At 41.2% G+C, this 16,727-nt stretch overlaps 1 protein-coding gene across 10 annotated transcripts in view; it reads left to right on the top strand.

Moving 5' to 3' along the window:
• FHIT (fragile histidine triad diadenosine triphosphatase) overlaps window positions 1–16,727 on the top strand; it is a 1,472,419-nt gene that overhangs the window by 805,357 nt on the left and 650,335 nt on the right. The gene's annotated exons all lie outside the window — the stretch shown is intronic.

The raw sequence follows: 16,727 nt of genomic DNA, 5'->3' as shown, positions 1-16,727 counted from the left end.
GGTTATTCTTAGATTCAGACAGGGAAACAAAAACTGAGTGACAAGACCAGATGCACTTTACCTCGGTTATGAATACAGTCTGATGTGGGTGTCTATGGGATTATCTTTTTTCTTTTAGACCCTTCTTCAAGTAGAATGCAAGATGATAAAGATCAGGAGATGGGAGGAGTTGGCAGAAAGGGGAAAACAATGGCCCCTTAATAAGACTCTTGGTAATCAGGCAGGCATTTGTGTTTTGCATTAGAGATGTGAAAGTGATAGACTGACCATTTTGAAGGCTGCCATCATTACAGACTGGCGTGTTTCTAATTACACATGAAATGAAAGGCTTCAGAGAAGAAATGACCCAGAACACTCAACCGTTTAAGTATCTGATTAAGGCAAGTAAGCCTTGTAAAGACCAAACTGCAAGATTGCACTAGTCGTTTTTGTTGTTGTTGTTGTTGTTTTTAAGACTCATTTGAAATCTACTCTTTTTTTCTCTACCTTCTTTTGTTTTTTCTGTCCAGCTACTTTTGTACCCAAATTTGGAATGTTCATATCTGATCTATCCAGGGCCAGCGGGCAACAGATGGCACCATCAGAGGATTGAATGGAACGGGGTTTCAGTAAAGGGACTGTTTATAAGGTATGAACAGCGTGGAGAGAAGTAAAGGGAGTGGAGAAGCACCGGGGAGTACCAATGGAGGGAAATCTTTATCACCTCTGTTGCCTGGATGGGCCAGTAGATAGGAGAGCCACACAAGAGCTGATTCTATCCAAGGGGGCTCCATGGAGATTATAGAAGCATGATAAGAATCAGAGGGAGTAAGTACTCCATCTTCTCTCCCTTCACAGCCACCAGTCTTTTGCTCATGATTCTTACTGGCCAAACCTACCACAAGTCAGAGGGGAAAGGAGTCTGGCAGATAGAAAATAACTTACCGGGATACAGAACAGGAAGAACAGAGAATGGATCTGGGGCAAATGAAGAATAACCAGTACACATGCCTTTCATTAACATAAGCCAACAGGAAGATCCCACGTATACTGGCAGGTTAACTTGCCTTTCCCTTCTAGTACAGAACCAAGGAATTCACCGCACTTATACTGAGCCGCTACTAAGGGCAAGGCAAAAATAACTGTTGCTAATGCATAGGCTATGTCATTTGTCATGTGTGGACCCCTCAGATCCTGTACTATCAGGGTTTGCACAATGGTGCCTCCAGACACAGGTGGGGCATATGAATGAGTGAACTGGTCTGGCTGGTAGGTAATGGGGAGTCATGTCTATTAAGAACTCTGTAAGCATCAGTTGCCATGCAGTACCCAGGAATTCAAGTCTGACATTTTCAGACTGTCTTTTTTTTTTTCTTTACCAAAGAAGCCACAGAGCTAGAAAAAAAGTTTCATTTTTAAATGTTGATAGCTAATTCAATTTCCTTTTTAGAGACCTGTAGTTTAACAAATTCCTCTCATTGAGAGCTGTTAGCCCTTAAGTTCTTTGGTCTTTTGAGCGCCTCTGTGTACTGTTCCAAAAGAAACGGCATAGTCCTACCTACTGTGGGAAGACCGGCTTCCCAACCCCAGTGCTTTCAAACATTTGGGAAGTTCTATGATGTTCTGCCCTTTCTTGCTCTGGCTTCCTGCTTGTGTGTACGCGGTGGTGTCTCCACTCAGCCTCTTGCTTCTGGGGACCAGCAGACCTCTTTTGTCTACTCCTCCAGTCCCCAGAGTGCTACTAATGCAGGGTGATTGTAACAGACTTTATCTGGAGGCACGGACATAACAGAAGGTAATTCTAGGACAAAGCAGGGATCTACTTCCAATACAGTCTCTTGCCGCAAGCTTGGCCACCTCTTAGGTGGAGCTTCTCCTCAAGTTCTTTCCTTCTTCGCGGCAGGCTACTGTTAGGATCCTTCGTTCCCTGCTTCCCATTCCAGTGTGTCTTCCATCTCCTCTCTTCTCCAGGTCCTCAAGTTGTGCCGTCCCCTCCTGTCCCCTGCCTTACTATGGCACCTAGAGACAACTCAAGAATTCCTATGCTGTATATTCCAATCGCTGTTATGCTTTTTTGTCACAATCTCTACTTCAGGTTAGGCCCCTAGATAATCAGAGACCCACTGAAAGAAGCAGTCTTACCTAAGGAACCTTTATTACTCCACCCAGAATGCAGCTGTCCTTCCAGAGCAATCAGCTCAGTCATTGCTGACACCTCTATAACACACCTCTTCTGTCCTCTTTCCGTAAGAGAACTGCCTGCCTCAGACTGCTTCCTGAGGAGGGAAGCAAGAACGTAGGCTGAATTAAGAAACAGGGTTTACTTCAAAAGAAATCTCAAACTCTGTTAAGTTTGGTAATAGGGGCCATTCGGGACAGCTTGCCAAGCTGAGACACACAAAAGCTTTTCTTTCGGAAGGCGTGGAAATCTAAAAAAAAAAAAAAAAAAAAAATCCTAACTGATGAGATAGGAGCACACAAAAGCATTTCTTTTAGAAGGCATGAAAATCTAAAACAATATTTATGTATCATAGCTGATGAGATAGGGACTGGTTTCAAGGCTAAAAGGTGATTATAATCACCCACATAGTTATTGCAAATGGTGTCCTACTTTGTATTTTTGTTTATTATGGGCTGGAGAGAAGTAAATTACCACCTCGTTGTCAGCCAATAATCATTTTCCGGGAAAAGGTAATTTATCCTCTGAAAGGGAATATTCACCTGCTCACCTTTTTGATTGCTCCATTGTGTGTGTGACTTCTACACGGCCTACTGATGATGAAATCCACCAGATCCCACATGAAACCAGCCCGAACTGGGGTGGGAGGCAGAGATATGTGACCAGATTGCAGTTAGCAACCTGACCTTCCCTTGGTGGTCATCATGGGAGACCGGGGACACCACAGGCAGCCGATACTCAGCATCTGTCTTGCTGAGTTTAACTTTTGGGGGAATTAGTCTGTCTTCACAAAATGTTGGAGGATACTACTTCCTCTGTCCTGTGGGTTAAGTATGGGAGAAAATGGTATATTCACTGTAGAACTAGGGGGGAAAAATCCCACTGTGAAAAAAAAATAGAGAAATTTTACTCAAAAACTCAGGTACTACAATGAGAGGAAACATTTCCTGGGCTTTGAATGAAATACCTTAAGATGTACTTTAACTTTTAGGTGGTTTATTTAGTTCTTGGTTAGCAGATTGTTGGGGCAAGGACTGGAAAGCTGATAGGAAGTGCATCGTACTCTAAAAGGGGCTGATTATCTGGCACAAAGGAAATGATACTAGCATTGGCTTTTTAAAAACTCTCTGCTAAGCGTAGTATTTACTTCTCAGAATATAATACAGTTTCATGCTTACCCATAGGCTTTCCCTCTTTGAATTCTTATTTTTAAAATTATCTATATCTATATCTCTACATAGATAGATATTTGCAGAAGTACATAAATTTAATAATCATAGATTAGTGTAAATGACAACAGGACACAGATGTACATACATATACAAATTCTTTTATTATTCATATTATTTTATTTTTAAAGCCTTTTCTTGTAACACAACTGGACTTTACTGCTTTTTCTAAAAACAGATTTTGTTTCTACCGCTGTGGTATATAAATTATATTTTTATTTGGTTCCAATGAAATCATGCAGATTGATTCCATGTTCCTTACTCCTCCCATGTAATTTGATTTATTGGATCATATAGTAGCCTTTAAAATTTTTAACGTATCAAATATGTAGTTTATGAAGTATCTCTCTAGATTTTAGACAAAAATAATAAATACAAAACTTGTGGATATGTGTCATAAAATGTTCATATTAGTCTAAAAGAACAGGTTTATTACTCATGGGAGGAGGGAAGTGCTAACACTTATGTGAATACTTATGTGAGTGACCCGGTTCCCCATATGGTTAAACAGACAAAAATCTGTATTTCTTTCTAACATTTCCAATTAACGTTAATTAACTGTCACACTTGATGTGCAGGATCTGACTTACCATTTGTAGATTGTAGCCTTGGTGTTGACTTGTTCATTTGGTTAGTTGCTTTGTTGGGTGCACTTTTGCTTAGTGTGAACGCTTGCAATGTCATTGTTACGAGTTTCCTTTCTCCTCCCTCCCTAGCAATATACCTCCTAGATTTAGGTGGGCGAGGTTACAGAAACTTTTACTTAAAATAAAATTGGGTATTGTTTGCAGATTTCAGTGAACCACACTTGCCTGTTCCTCACTATTGTGGGAGTTAGGATGCTAACTCCCTGCCAAATATGTACAGTGAAGACTTTGAAAGTATGTCCAGGTGGTTTTGTGAAAATGTGCCACTCAGATCTTTTGTGGCAGGAGCAAAATTGACTGAAGATCTTGCAGTCAGGCTGCTGTGGACCCATCATTGTGTGGTACCAGGGGTATGTTTGTACCCTTGTTGGTACAAGGGTATGTATGTTAGTATATCCCATCCAAAACTACCTTCTGCCCCATCCTTTAGAGGAATCAGACCTACATCATGGTCTGGCAGCTAGCTCTTTCTGCCTGCTACTCTCCCTTCCCTCTACCCACCACCTCCCGCAATACGCTTTTCGCATATCTAATCCTAATGCAAAGTCTGCTGATCAGAGAACCTGAAATAATACAAATAGCACTAAGCTCTGCCTCTAAATGAATTTAAAGGTTACTTTTCTCTTCTGTAATTGAAGATAATCTTTGAACACTTCGATGGAGGTGAGAACCATCTTCATAGTCAGGAAATTTGTTTATCCATATGGTTCATTTTCTTTGTCTTCTACTATAGTAACTAAAGCCTATAGAGAAGAAGTTTCATTGTTGCTGTGGTACATTTTTGTATGTGATTTTTTGGGGTAATGAAGAGAAAAAAAAAAAAAGAAAAAGTCTCTCCCTTCCCAAATTAAACCCAAACATGGGAATAATAATGTTTTCATCTTTCATGGTGATTTTTTTTTTTAATATTCTGGGGGAAAAGTAGAAGATCCCTTTGTTAGTCTACATCCTAAAATTTATTTTTTTCATTTTAAAAATAATTTGTTGAGGTGAAATTCATAACAAAATAACCATTTTGAAATGAACAGTGCAGGTGCAATTAGTACATTCACAATGTTGTGGACCTCCAACTCCCTCTGGTTTCAAAACGTTTCCATCATCCCAAAGTAAACCCCTTACCTATGAAGCAGTTTCTCCCCTGCCACCCCAGCCCTTAGTAACCATTAATCTGTGTTCCATCTCTATGAATTTACCTATTCTGGTTATTTCATATAAAGGGACTCCTATAGTAGATATACAAATGTATACTCATACATATGTAATCTTTCGTCTGCTTTCTTTCACTTAGCACCTTTAATTTTATATTTTGCTTCCCAATCAAAAATGTCCTTGGCACTAGTGATCATCTCACCCTGCTTACAATTGAATTTTTTTTTTTTTTCAGCGCCATCGTCCTCAAAGCCTACAAAGAATCTTCATTGTGGGTTTTTTGTTTTTTGTTTGTTCTGTTTTTCTTTCTTGTCCCTCCCTAACAGACTTTGCCAGAACAATGTGGGGCTTACTCCTCCCCCCCACATCAGATAGCGGCTTTCTCTAGATCCTTGTATGAGAGTGACCATAAACTAGATATGCGGTAGTGGCCGTCAGAACACATAAATGCTTACCTTTCCGAGGGAATAAATAGATGTTTCTAGTTCTAAGAGATTTACCCTGGTATCAAGGAGAAGATCAGACTGTGGGTAGCAGGAGACTGGACTTTTTGTTTGTTTGTTTTAAAGATTTTATTTATTTATTTCTAAAGATTTTATTTATTTGACAGAGACACAGCGAGAGAGGGAACACAAGCAGGGGGAGTGGGAGAGGGAGAAGCAGGCCTCCCGCTGAGCAGGGAGCCCGATGCGGGGCTCATCCCAGGACCCTGGGATCATGACCTGAGCCGAAGGCAGACGCTTAACGACTGAGCCACCCGGGTGCCCCTGGACTGGTTTTAAAGATTAACTTGGCTTGGCCACCTGACAATTGTGGGCTAAACCTTAGGGCATCATCTGTGACTGTCGCTGATGTTGGGACCAATCACATGGGGAATGGTTCTAAACAGTAAATGAAATGGGATATTGACCCCTGTTAGTGTGATGCCTGCTGGGTAGTAAGCTCTTTGTGCTGGCTGTTCTGTGTGTCAGCTGTTGTTGGGGTCTGTGGGGCTGTGCCGTGCCGTGGGGTGTGGTTGTGGTAGAGTGTGGTGGCAGCACTTGTGGAGTTGATGTTATTTACTACCACAGGATGTGTGTCTCTGAAGTCAATGTCTTTATAAGTCCTGGCAGCCTCCCAAGCAAAAAATAACTCCACCAAAGCTGGACAAAAGTACAATAGATAATTCCAAAATTCTATTGTAAATGAATTTGAAAGCAGAATTCTGGTGTTCATTTCTTTGGTGAAACTAAGCAATGAAATCCTGCTACTTGTCCTACATTTGAACTGAAAATGGCACCTGATCTTGGGATGATTTGCTTTCTTACCTGGTATTCAACTTACCAAGTATATCTGTTTTAGTCTCTTAGCCCTCTCCCCAATCCCTCTTAATTTTTTTTAAGATTTATTTATTTAAGAGAGAGAGAGAAAGCAGGCACACTCACACGTGTATGAATGTGAGGTGGAGAGGGAGAGAGAGAATCTTAGGCACACTCCATGCCCAGCATTAGAGCCCCACACGGGGCTTGATTTCATGACCCTGAGATCATGGCCTGAGCTGAAATCAAGAGTCAGACGCTTAACCGACTGAGCCACCTAGATGCCTCAATCCTTCTTAATTTTTAAATATTTTTCTCTGTGTTCAGAGCCTAGTTTAGCCTTGTGATGGCTCTCTGCCCAGCTCATGAACCCATTACCTTTCTCTTCTTTAGGGGCATGACTCACTGACTTTTGCCTCTACTTTTGCCTCTTAATATCTTTTATTTCCCTCTTTCTCTTTGCTTATAAAAACACATAAACTTCTCTTTCCTTTTATGGGAAGGCGTACAGCAAATGATTAAGTGTGAGGGCTCTGGATTCTACTCTTAATCCATACTGTCTAAAGCTGGGCACTTCTGAGCAAGGATTTTACCCTCTCTAAGCGTCAGTATGCCCACCTATGCAATAAGGAGGTGGTTATGCTGAGGACTGAAGGAGATAAACCATGTAAAATGCTTAGGACAGTTTCTGGCACATCATAAATGTTATCTAATGATGATGCTTGTGATGATGTGGCTTATCTATGCTCCTAATTCTTTTACTTGTTATATTTCATCCCAGATATTATTAGGTGTTTTCAAATGTGCGTCTTGGCTCAGACCTTTCTTTTGAATTCGACTTCTGCCTTTTTAACTGCTTTCTGAATAGTTCTACCCCTCTGTGAGGCTGACACCTTAAATGTGACTTCTCCAAAGAGCAGATTCTGTTTTTGACCTTCTCCATCTCTATTGTCTTCAAGTATCACCCACCTTCAGGTTCATTCATTGATCTTTGAATACTTGTGAAGAGGTCATCTTCCCACATTTCTAAAATAACCAAGTCCTATATGTTCTCACAACCTCGTTGTCATCTATTTACTTCCATTTCTCTGCCCAGGGCCACACATCAAATCTGAGACACCCCCTTCAAGACTCAGTACAGTTGAAGTGATGATGATGATGATGATCGCAGCACAGTTAATGTTTATTAAGCTCTTATTTGCGCCAGAAACTCTTCCAAGCATATATAACATGTATCACTTTATTAAATCCTCACAATAGGTACCGACACAGGTACTATTTCCTCCATTAGAGCTGAAAAAACTCAGGCTCAAAGATGTTAAAAAGTCTGCAAAAGGCCATGGTACTTAGACTTGGAACCCAGTCCGTGTGACTCAGGTGCTTGTGTACTTAACGACCCTCCACTGCTTCCTTAGCCTTACCTCTTCCTTGCCAGTTGCTCTCCCTGCTTACAGTGCCAGTCCCCTTGAGTTTGGGTGCCATTGCTGCCAGATTCCCATAGTACTAATAAGTGCAATTCCTTGACTGAAAGGATGGGAGGTTGAGAGATAGGGCATGTCACTCAAGCTTAAGGGGGCACATAAATACGCTGAAATTACATATGGAGTGGGTTGATTTGTTTCTCAAAAGGAAACTGAGAGCTGTATCTTGGATAATGTCCGAGAAGCTCCCTGAGTTGGCATTCAAGGCTCTCTTCAGTTACTCCACAGTCAGTTCTTTCTAGGTTTTCTCAGAGCATCCCCACTCTCCTACACCTCTGTCCTCGTCAGACTTGTCCATTTCCCGGTCCTTTTGCCTTACACATCTCTCCCCCACCTTCACTCCTGAAGCTTTGCCTACACCATTACCGGATCCCAAGAGACCCCAATACCCCCCTCCCCGTTTTATTTCCTGCCCGTTCTCCAAAGTTTACCCCCTGTCCTACCCCCTTTTTGATATCTTCATAGATGACTCCAGGCTGGTAATGAGAGGACTTTCCTCTAACTGCTACAGAACGAAACAGAGGTGCCAACTCAGTGGCCCTCAGGAGCCCCTCAGGATACTTAGAGTGAAGCTAGCCCATCATTGCCATGGGGGTTAAACAGCCCACTGTTCCCAGGTGGCCCAGTTTTTTGAGAGGTAATATAAATCTAAGTATTTAAGTGCAATCCCATAAATTTTTAAAGCTGACATTTAAATGAAAACAAAATTACCAGGGGGCAAACAAAATTTGTTTGGGGGCAGACACCAGGGTTGGACTTCTGCTAAGGAGTGTGTTGTCCACATTTACTGATTGAAAGTTGCTCATACTGTCTGCTTGAGGGAATTCTCTTTTTATTTGCTCAGAGTTTCCAAAGTTGTTTGGAAGAAACTGACCCTCAATTGTTTGTTTTGTAAATTATCTTTCCCCCCCGCCACAAAAATTAGTACAGAAAATTTTAGAATGATAATCAATGTCATATAATCAAAGTATTCATTGTAGTACATTGATCATACACGATGATACCTTGTTTGGGTGCCACCTTCTTTCACAAAAAGTGATTAGAATTTTAAAATAAATATTCAGGTAAGACAGCAGTCAAAAGTTTCAAAAGCATTTGGCTTAAAACACACTCTTCAATACTTATTACAGTAAATTATCAGGCAACCACTCAATTGCATGTGTTTTGTAAGAGTTAGGGTTCTCTAACTAGAGAAAATTGGACTGAGTGCTTTTCCTCTTTTTAATATTAGAAATGCAGATTGAAAATAAGCTTTTCAAAAAAATTGAATATCCATATATTGTTATTGAGGTAAACTGAAATTATTTTCATTTGGCAGTTTTGAAGCAAGTAAGTGAATGAAATTCGCAGTTGATGACTTGTAATTACATCGATTTTCATTTTCCTTCTTGGGTATTCCTCAAAGTGACAATGCTTAGGGCAAATGTCACTTTATCAAAAATAGCTTTACGACACCCTAATTGCAGCGGACAGATACACTGTGAGAACGTACGAACAGTGATCTCAGAGGAGAGATGAAAGGCTTTGCCAGCCATTAGGGCTGGTCAGCCATCCCACTTGCCTCCAAGTCCCCAAGAACTTGTGCAGTGCTTGACTTCAGTTAAGGGAAAGAAAAAAAAAAAATGTTGATGGAGGTGGTGGTGGACAACACAGGACCCAGGAAAAATAGAAGGAGCTGACAATCCATCAAAAAAGAAATGTTCTTCTGACAGGTGTATTGTATATAGAGAATACATAATGGAAGAAGTGACAGTAATTAAAATATGGTTACTTACATGAATGATTGCTTGAAATTTGGTTGCATGGTAAAGACCTCATTATAGACCATAGTTGGCATGTAAATAAAATTATGTCGAGGGGTAATTAATTTGCTCTCAGCGGTGGAGTGATTTGGTCTCCTGCATCGGACAAGTCCAATCCAGAAACAAAGATGCTTACTCTCCTCGCATTTTAAAATCTGCTAGGCCAGACACTTATTTTAGAAGCTGTTAGGTGGTTGCAATTTAGAAATTATGAGCAGAAAGCCAATGTGTGAGAACAGATGACAGTGTGAGGAGTTATAGACAGAATGTGCCCCTGGGTGTTACTGAAGCAAGATGCCTCCTGATGCAATTTCTTTCTTCATTTCTGACTGTGTGTCATCAAAGGGACCATTACCTAAAATTTGCAGTTAATATCAGAGTGGTAATTCTGAACCTTTAACACAGATCAGAATTAGCTCAAAAGCTTAGAAGATCCCAGGCAGTTGGGCTCTAGCCCCAGAGTTTGGGATGCAGGAGGTCTGGGATAGGGCCTGAGGGTGAATATTTCTAACACTTTTCCAAGTGGTGCTGATGCTGCTGGTCTAGAGACCACACTTTGCTAACCATTTATGTACAACACCAATTAGTGAATGCAAATGAATTACTAAATCTAGTGCCTTTGTGAGGACTATACCATTCTGGTGCAAGAGAAATTAGGGTAATTCTCAGGAAATTCCTGCCACACAAAGAACACCAAGCTCACAGAAAGCAGCCAGAGTGGTATGGCGGGGAAGGTAGGCTTTATGTTCAGAGAATGTGGGTTCTAGGATGAGTATTTTCCACTTGGTAACTTTGTGACGTTAAGCAAGTTACTGAGTCCCTCTGTGCCTTGGCCTCCTCATCTGTCAAATGCAGATGTCGGTAGTCTATACCATGGAATTGTTTGGGGGCTTCCGGGGGGGGTGCATGAACTTTGAGCATGAGAGTTGGCATGTGTGGAGGGCTGTCTCATTACATGACGATGTCAGTAATATGCCAAAGGGAAGTCATTATATGTGGGTGCATATATGCCTTCGTCTTTTGGGCTGCTATACCAAAATATTGCAGACTAGGCAGCTTATAAACAACAGAAATTTATTTCTCACAATTTCCGGAGACTTGCAGTGTGAGATCAAGGGGACAACATTGTTGGGTAAGGGCCCTCTTCTGGGTTGCAAACTTCTCATTGTATCCTCACGTGGCGGAAGGGGCTAGGGAGCTCAGTGGGATCTCGTTTATAAGAGCATTCATCCCTTTCATGCGGGCTCCCCCCTCATGACCGAATCACCTGCCAAAGGCTTCACTTTTCAGCACCATCAGAGTCTGGGTGTACAGATTGCAACATGGGAATTTTGTGGGCACGTGCTCCGACCACAGCAATACGCATGGGAGAGATTGAGAGGTATCACTTGTTTTCTGAGATCCAGGTGTCAGGTTTGGGGCTCCTTAGTTTAAGAGGTTTATCTTGTGCACAGAGCTACCTGAGGTAAAGTTCTTTGTCCTGTTAGTACCATGAGTGTGCTTATTTAGGGTTTGATCCCAGATGTGGTCAGGGATATTTCATGTGAGATTGTTGACCATGCATATGGTATGTTAATGGATGCAGTAGCTGTCAAGGCCGGTGGTGATAGTGGTGGTATGTGGGAGAGATGGTCAGAGACAAATGGAGAGAGGGGAGAAATAGAAAGATGGAGAAGTAAGAGATGAAGAAAGGGGAGGTCAGAGACAGGAAGGTGAGAGAGAACTAGGAATTCAGGGCTATTGTATCAAAATGCTTTCAACTTAGGTTAAATGGAGTCTTTTTAAGACTTCTAATCTGTGTGCATCCATACCACACCATAAGCACTTAGGTGCCTACTGAGTGCTAGGTGCTGTCCTCTCATATTTTGAGTAGTTCAAGAAATTCTGAGTGCCACTTTCTTAGGAAGCATAATGGAAATGGGGGTGAAAAACACATATTTCCTGCTCCCAGGGAGAGTGCGGACTAGTGGAAGAGGAACTGAAGAATAAATGAGATAAGCTTATGCAAGCGAGGGGGAAAAATCCTATTACCAAGCGTGGATTTTCCAGAACAGACCTAGTTAGAATCCTGCTTTCAACCCTATTTAGCTATGAGATCTTGGACACGTTCGTTGTTCTCCATGACTCTAGTGTTCTCATGGATAGAATGGAGGTGGTTCTGCTTTAAAGAGCTGTTGGTGCATGTAAAGGACTCAGCATGTGCCATTTATTTTGTGGCTCATATAGTAGGCCCTTCATTAATGAAAGTGTGGGCTGCTTGGTCTGTTGGGTGCTGTTCTTTTGCAGGTAGGTTACTGGCTTTTAGGCTTGGGTTTTCACCCATGTCTACTGTGATTATGGTGGAACTGAAGAAACTGCTTAGAGAACAATCAAGAAGTGGAGTGTGAAGGTCACGCCAGCTTGAAGGAGCATTGCTCTTTACCAGAAGACGAGCAAACCTTCTCTGGGTATATGAGAGAGTTGGTAGGGCAGTCCATGGGTTTCTATAGAAACTGACAGAGTGCAGAAAGAGGAACAAGTGATGGGTATAATAACCGTGGGTGCTTTTTTTTTTTTTTTTAAAGATTTTATTTATTTTGAGAGAGAAAGAAAGCATGAGCAGGGGGAGGGGCAGAGGGAGAGAAGGAATCTCAACCTGACTCCACGCAGGGCAGAGAGCCTGACTGGGGGCCCGATCCCATGACCCCAAGATCATGTCCCAAGCCGAAATTAAGAGTCACATGCCCAACTGACTGAGCCACTCAGGCACCCCCTGTGGGTGCGTTTGTAGACACTGTAAGGTGAGGTTGCTCTCTCATAGTCATTGCCCTATCATTGTTGCTGAGTTGTTTCATGGTATCCTTAGTCCCTGAATGCCAGAAAAGTGATTGCTCGCAAATACACAGCTCACACCTGGTGGTTGTGGATCTCTGGTTTCAGATCATGGCTCTTTGACGGTAATGAGATAATGCGACCGTAGCTGGGGGGGACGGGTGGTGAGAAGGAGGTGGGGAAGGAGGGAATCTCCTGGAGGCGGAAGAGACCAGTGAACACGGTCTCTGGAGCTACACTGCCTGGGCCTGAGTCTTGGCTATGCCACTTGCTCACTGTGTGCCTCTGGCCACGTTATTTCCTTCCTGCCTCAGTTTCCTCATAAATAAAACACGGGTGAGTTAGGATGTGTCTGGCACTCAGAGCATTGCCTTCTATGTAGCTACCCCTGAAAGGTTACCTAATCTGTTATTTCACCTAAGGACATTCCCAACTTCTGACAGATTCCCTAGGACACTGAATAAATGCAAGGTTGACCTCTTTTTTAAATTGTTTTTTAAGATTTATTTATTTATTTTAGAGAGAGTGAGAGTGTGTGGGTGAGGGGAGGGGCACAGGGAGAAGGGGAGAGAGAGAATCTCCAGCAGACTCCCGCTGAGCACGGAGCTGGATGCAGGCCTTGATCTCACGACCTGGAGATCATGACCTGCGCCGAAACCAAGGATAGGATGCTCAACTAACTAAACCACCCAGGTAGCCCACAAGGTTGACTTCCCTAAAAGTAGTACTATAAAATCATATTATATGAATATTTAACTCCTAAGAATTCTATATATACTCAGGATACTCAACTTACATGTTACATATAGTCATTCATATGACTGTTCAGAGTTTTTCTTTTTTTCCTTCGTCTGCACTTTAATCTCTAATTTGTAGTAATAACTTACCATAAAATGAAGCTTTCACATGGGATCCTTTTTACTTCCTGTGTCTGATGGTGTAGCATTATTACACTTAAGAATTGAATACAAAAAGCTACGTACACTATATTTTGTGGGTGATAGATTTAAGGCGTTGCCCAAAGTTATTGAGGACTTGAGAGCTTCTCCACCATGGGTGGTTGGCTGGTGGTCTCAAAACTTCCTGCTGCCTTGTATTTTGTAACCTGCCCGAGTAGGTATCTCTTACTTCTGTTGTATCTGAAGTTGTGGAGTGAAGTAGAGCAGGGTGTAGAGCACCAGGATTGGGCAGTGTGGTGAGTATATAGCAAATGTTATTTTGCATGCATTTTTTTAAATTGTACCAAGGGTCTGTTCTGTCAGCAACTTACCTGTTCATTTTTCTTTCCTCTAATAATAGGTTTTTGCTTAGAAGGCTCTGTCCATTACTGAGCAATTAGAGCAAGATGAACATATTTAAAAGCTGTGTAGAGTAGAAGGAGGGGATGACATTGAGCATAATTAGACTTCTGACAATAGGTTTTCATTTAAATGATTTTTTTTTTTGCTAGCGTATAAATACCTGCTAGCTTTGTTCATCTCTCATACAATGTTTATGTTAAAGTGTGTGTAATTGTTCCCCACATTTGAACAACAAATTTGTTCCATTTTTAAACAAGTATGTGTCTGTTGAATGTGCTGAGGGGCCACTGTGGCCCATGGTCGTGGTTTTTATTTTTTTATTTTTAGATTTTGTAATTATGTTCTGTAGTGATTCAACATGGAGCTAGCCCTTGGCAGTTTCTCTGTAAGTAAAAGTCGGCTTCATCCTTGCACATTTGTCATTTCCCGCTACAGTATCAGCATGCAAGCATCAAATACTGGTCCTTTTTTCTTTTCCCAAGTGCGAAGCTTGAGATTCCTTCTGAAACATTTAATTCATATTTTTAAGCTAGAAATATCATGTCATAGACATCACAACTTCTGTGCCGGAGAGTGACTCTTTTGGAACATTTTTATTTATTCAATCAAGGCTAGTATTTTATGAAATAATTGACTTGAAAACTCAGAGTGAGTTGTTGGAGATGACAACACTTGCATGCTGTCATTTACTTTCTCAGTAGTATTTCAGGTTTTTGTATTCAACTATTGAAATTGTGAGACCTGCCTTCAAAGTATATGTGTTTTCTTCTGCACCTGAAGTCATGATACTTGACATTTTCTTTTATTAATAATGTTAATAAAGACTTAGGAAAAGGATGGTTGTAACAGGTGGACACAGCATTTGTTCAGATTTTAGAATTTGCCTTTAATTGTAGAAAATGCTGAGAAATACTGACTCCCATCCTGCGTGCTTATGTGTATGCCCATGACTGAGCATTTCCTGGTAATGAACAGGCAAAGCAAGACAGAGACTAGTAAACTGTGAGAGGTTAACTCCTGTGTGTTTGCTTTTTCTTTTCTGTAGTATGTGGGAAAGAAAACAGTATTAAAATACCCTCATCTGTGCACAAGGATACCAAACCCTCAAATTATAATTCAGTTCTTTCAAAGACAGGAAACAACTTAATACCACTTTAATTCCACTTTATGGTATGGTTCTGTTGTAAACGCTCTTTAAGAAGTATGAAAGTTGTTGTTATAAATAAGTAATAATGCCTATGGAATTTAAAAAAAAAAAAAACAACTCTCCAGAATTGTAAGGCAATTTTGACATAAGGGTTTTCCAGAAAATACTTAGCACTGTAGAGATGGTCACATTCTACTTTTTTGTTTTTTGTTTTTTCTAGAAGATTTTATTTATCCGACAGTGAGAGACACAGTGAGAGAGGGAACACAAGCAGGGGGAGTGGGAGAGGGAGAAGCAGGCCCCCCACGAAGCGGGGAGCCTGATGCGGGGCTCGATCCCAGGACCCCTGGATCATGACCTGAGCCGAAGGCAGACGCTTAACAACTGAGCCACCCCGGCGCCCCACATTCTACTTTTTTGTAATTAATGTCTTTTTGACAGTGAGAACTTGATCCAACAATATTTAAATGCTAAAAATAAATTAAAAAGAAAATGATCAGGGAGACGAAATGAATAAGGTCTGAACAAATAGCATAATAGCCTATGTTGAAAAATACTATTTTTACTAATAGATGTACCTCTTCACCTTCTAAATGTTAATTGTGCCTTTTATTATTATTATTTTTTAAGCCGTTCATGGCCATGCAGATTGTAAGTCTTTGAATAAGCAAGTAAGTGATAGTGATCACCCATAGCTTTAGGGTGTGATTTTCAACCTCAGAATTACTGACACATGGGGCTAGATAATTCTTTGTTGTGAGGGGACTGCCCTGTGCATTGGACTGTTCAGCAGCATCCCTAATCTGATCCCACTAGATGCCAGTAGTATCCTCACCCCCAAATGTGAAAACTAAAAGCATGAACAGACATTGCCAAATACCCCAAGGAGTGAGAGAGCGGCAAGATTGTCCTTGGGTTGAGAAACACTGCTCTAGAGATGGGGGACAGGAATATCTATTTCTAGTTTTCAGTGTTTTTCTCTTTTATTTTCAACCACAACTATGACTGGCAAGTCGGTAAGGCCGTTATAAGCTGAGATCTCACCCAATGGTCATAGCTGAAATAAACTGCATCACTTTGGCCTCATGGAAGGTCTAGGAATTCACTGGAAAGTTAAGCACAAAAGAGACTCCTTGTCCCTACTTACTTTTCCATCAGTACACATTCTTACCCCTCTGTTTTCAGTGCCAATTCATTTTAGTAATGCAGCTCAAATGGTTTAGAATTGCAGTCGATAATGGATAATCTACCTACTAAGTAGGTTCATTTCTTCCTAGTGAATGAAAATGCAAAATGAGAAATGTCACTCTAGATGCCTGTGCACCGCTGAATTTGATTTGACAAGCTAATCATGACATCAGCAAGAGGTCTGTGGAAGGTAAAGTTGGTATAGTAGGGAGTAGAGGCAGAGTCCGGGGAAGATAATTGCTAATGATAGCTAGAGGCCTGACTTCTCATTCTCTGCCTCATTCCAAATGCATGTTGTGCTTGCTTGATGTGCTTATCATTTAGAAATTTAAACTAGACCAGATGCTGCATTTGAAATGTTGTACACAGTTCTGTTTGGTTTACCAAAGGCCTGTTGGAGTCAGAGTATCCAAAAATGATTTCTAAGTGAGGGGAAAATCTCTGATTAGATCCATCAGGGAAGAATACGGATTTTAGATTGAACTGTTAACAATGGCTCAGTTTACTTAACAAAAC

The sequence above is a fragment of the Callorhinus ursinus genome, unplaced genomic scaffold, assembly GCF_003265705.2.
Source record: "Callorhinus ursinus isolate GAN/ISIS: 27379988/994484 unplaced genomic scaffold, GSC_fseal_2.0 scaffold15, whole genome shotgun sequence".
NCBI lineage: Eukaryota > Metazoa > Chordata > Mammalia > Carnivora > Otariidae > Callorhinus > Callorhinus ursinus.
The sequence above is the reverse complement of the archived record's forward strand: the minus strand, read 5'-3'. Positions and strand labels throughout refer to the sequence as shown.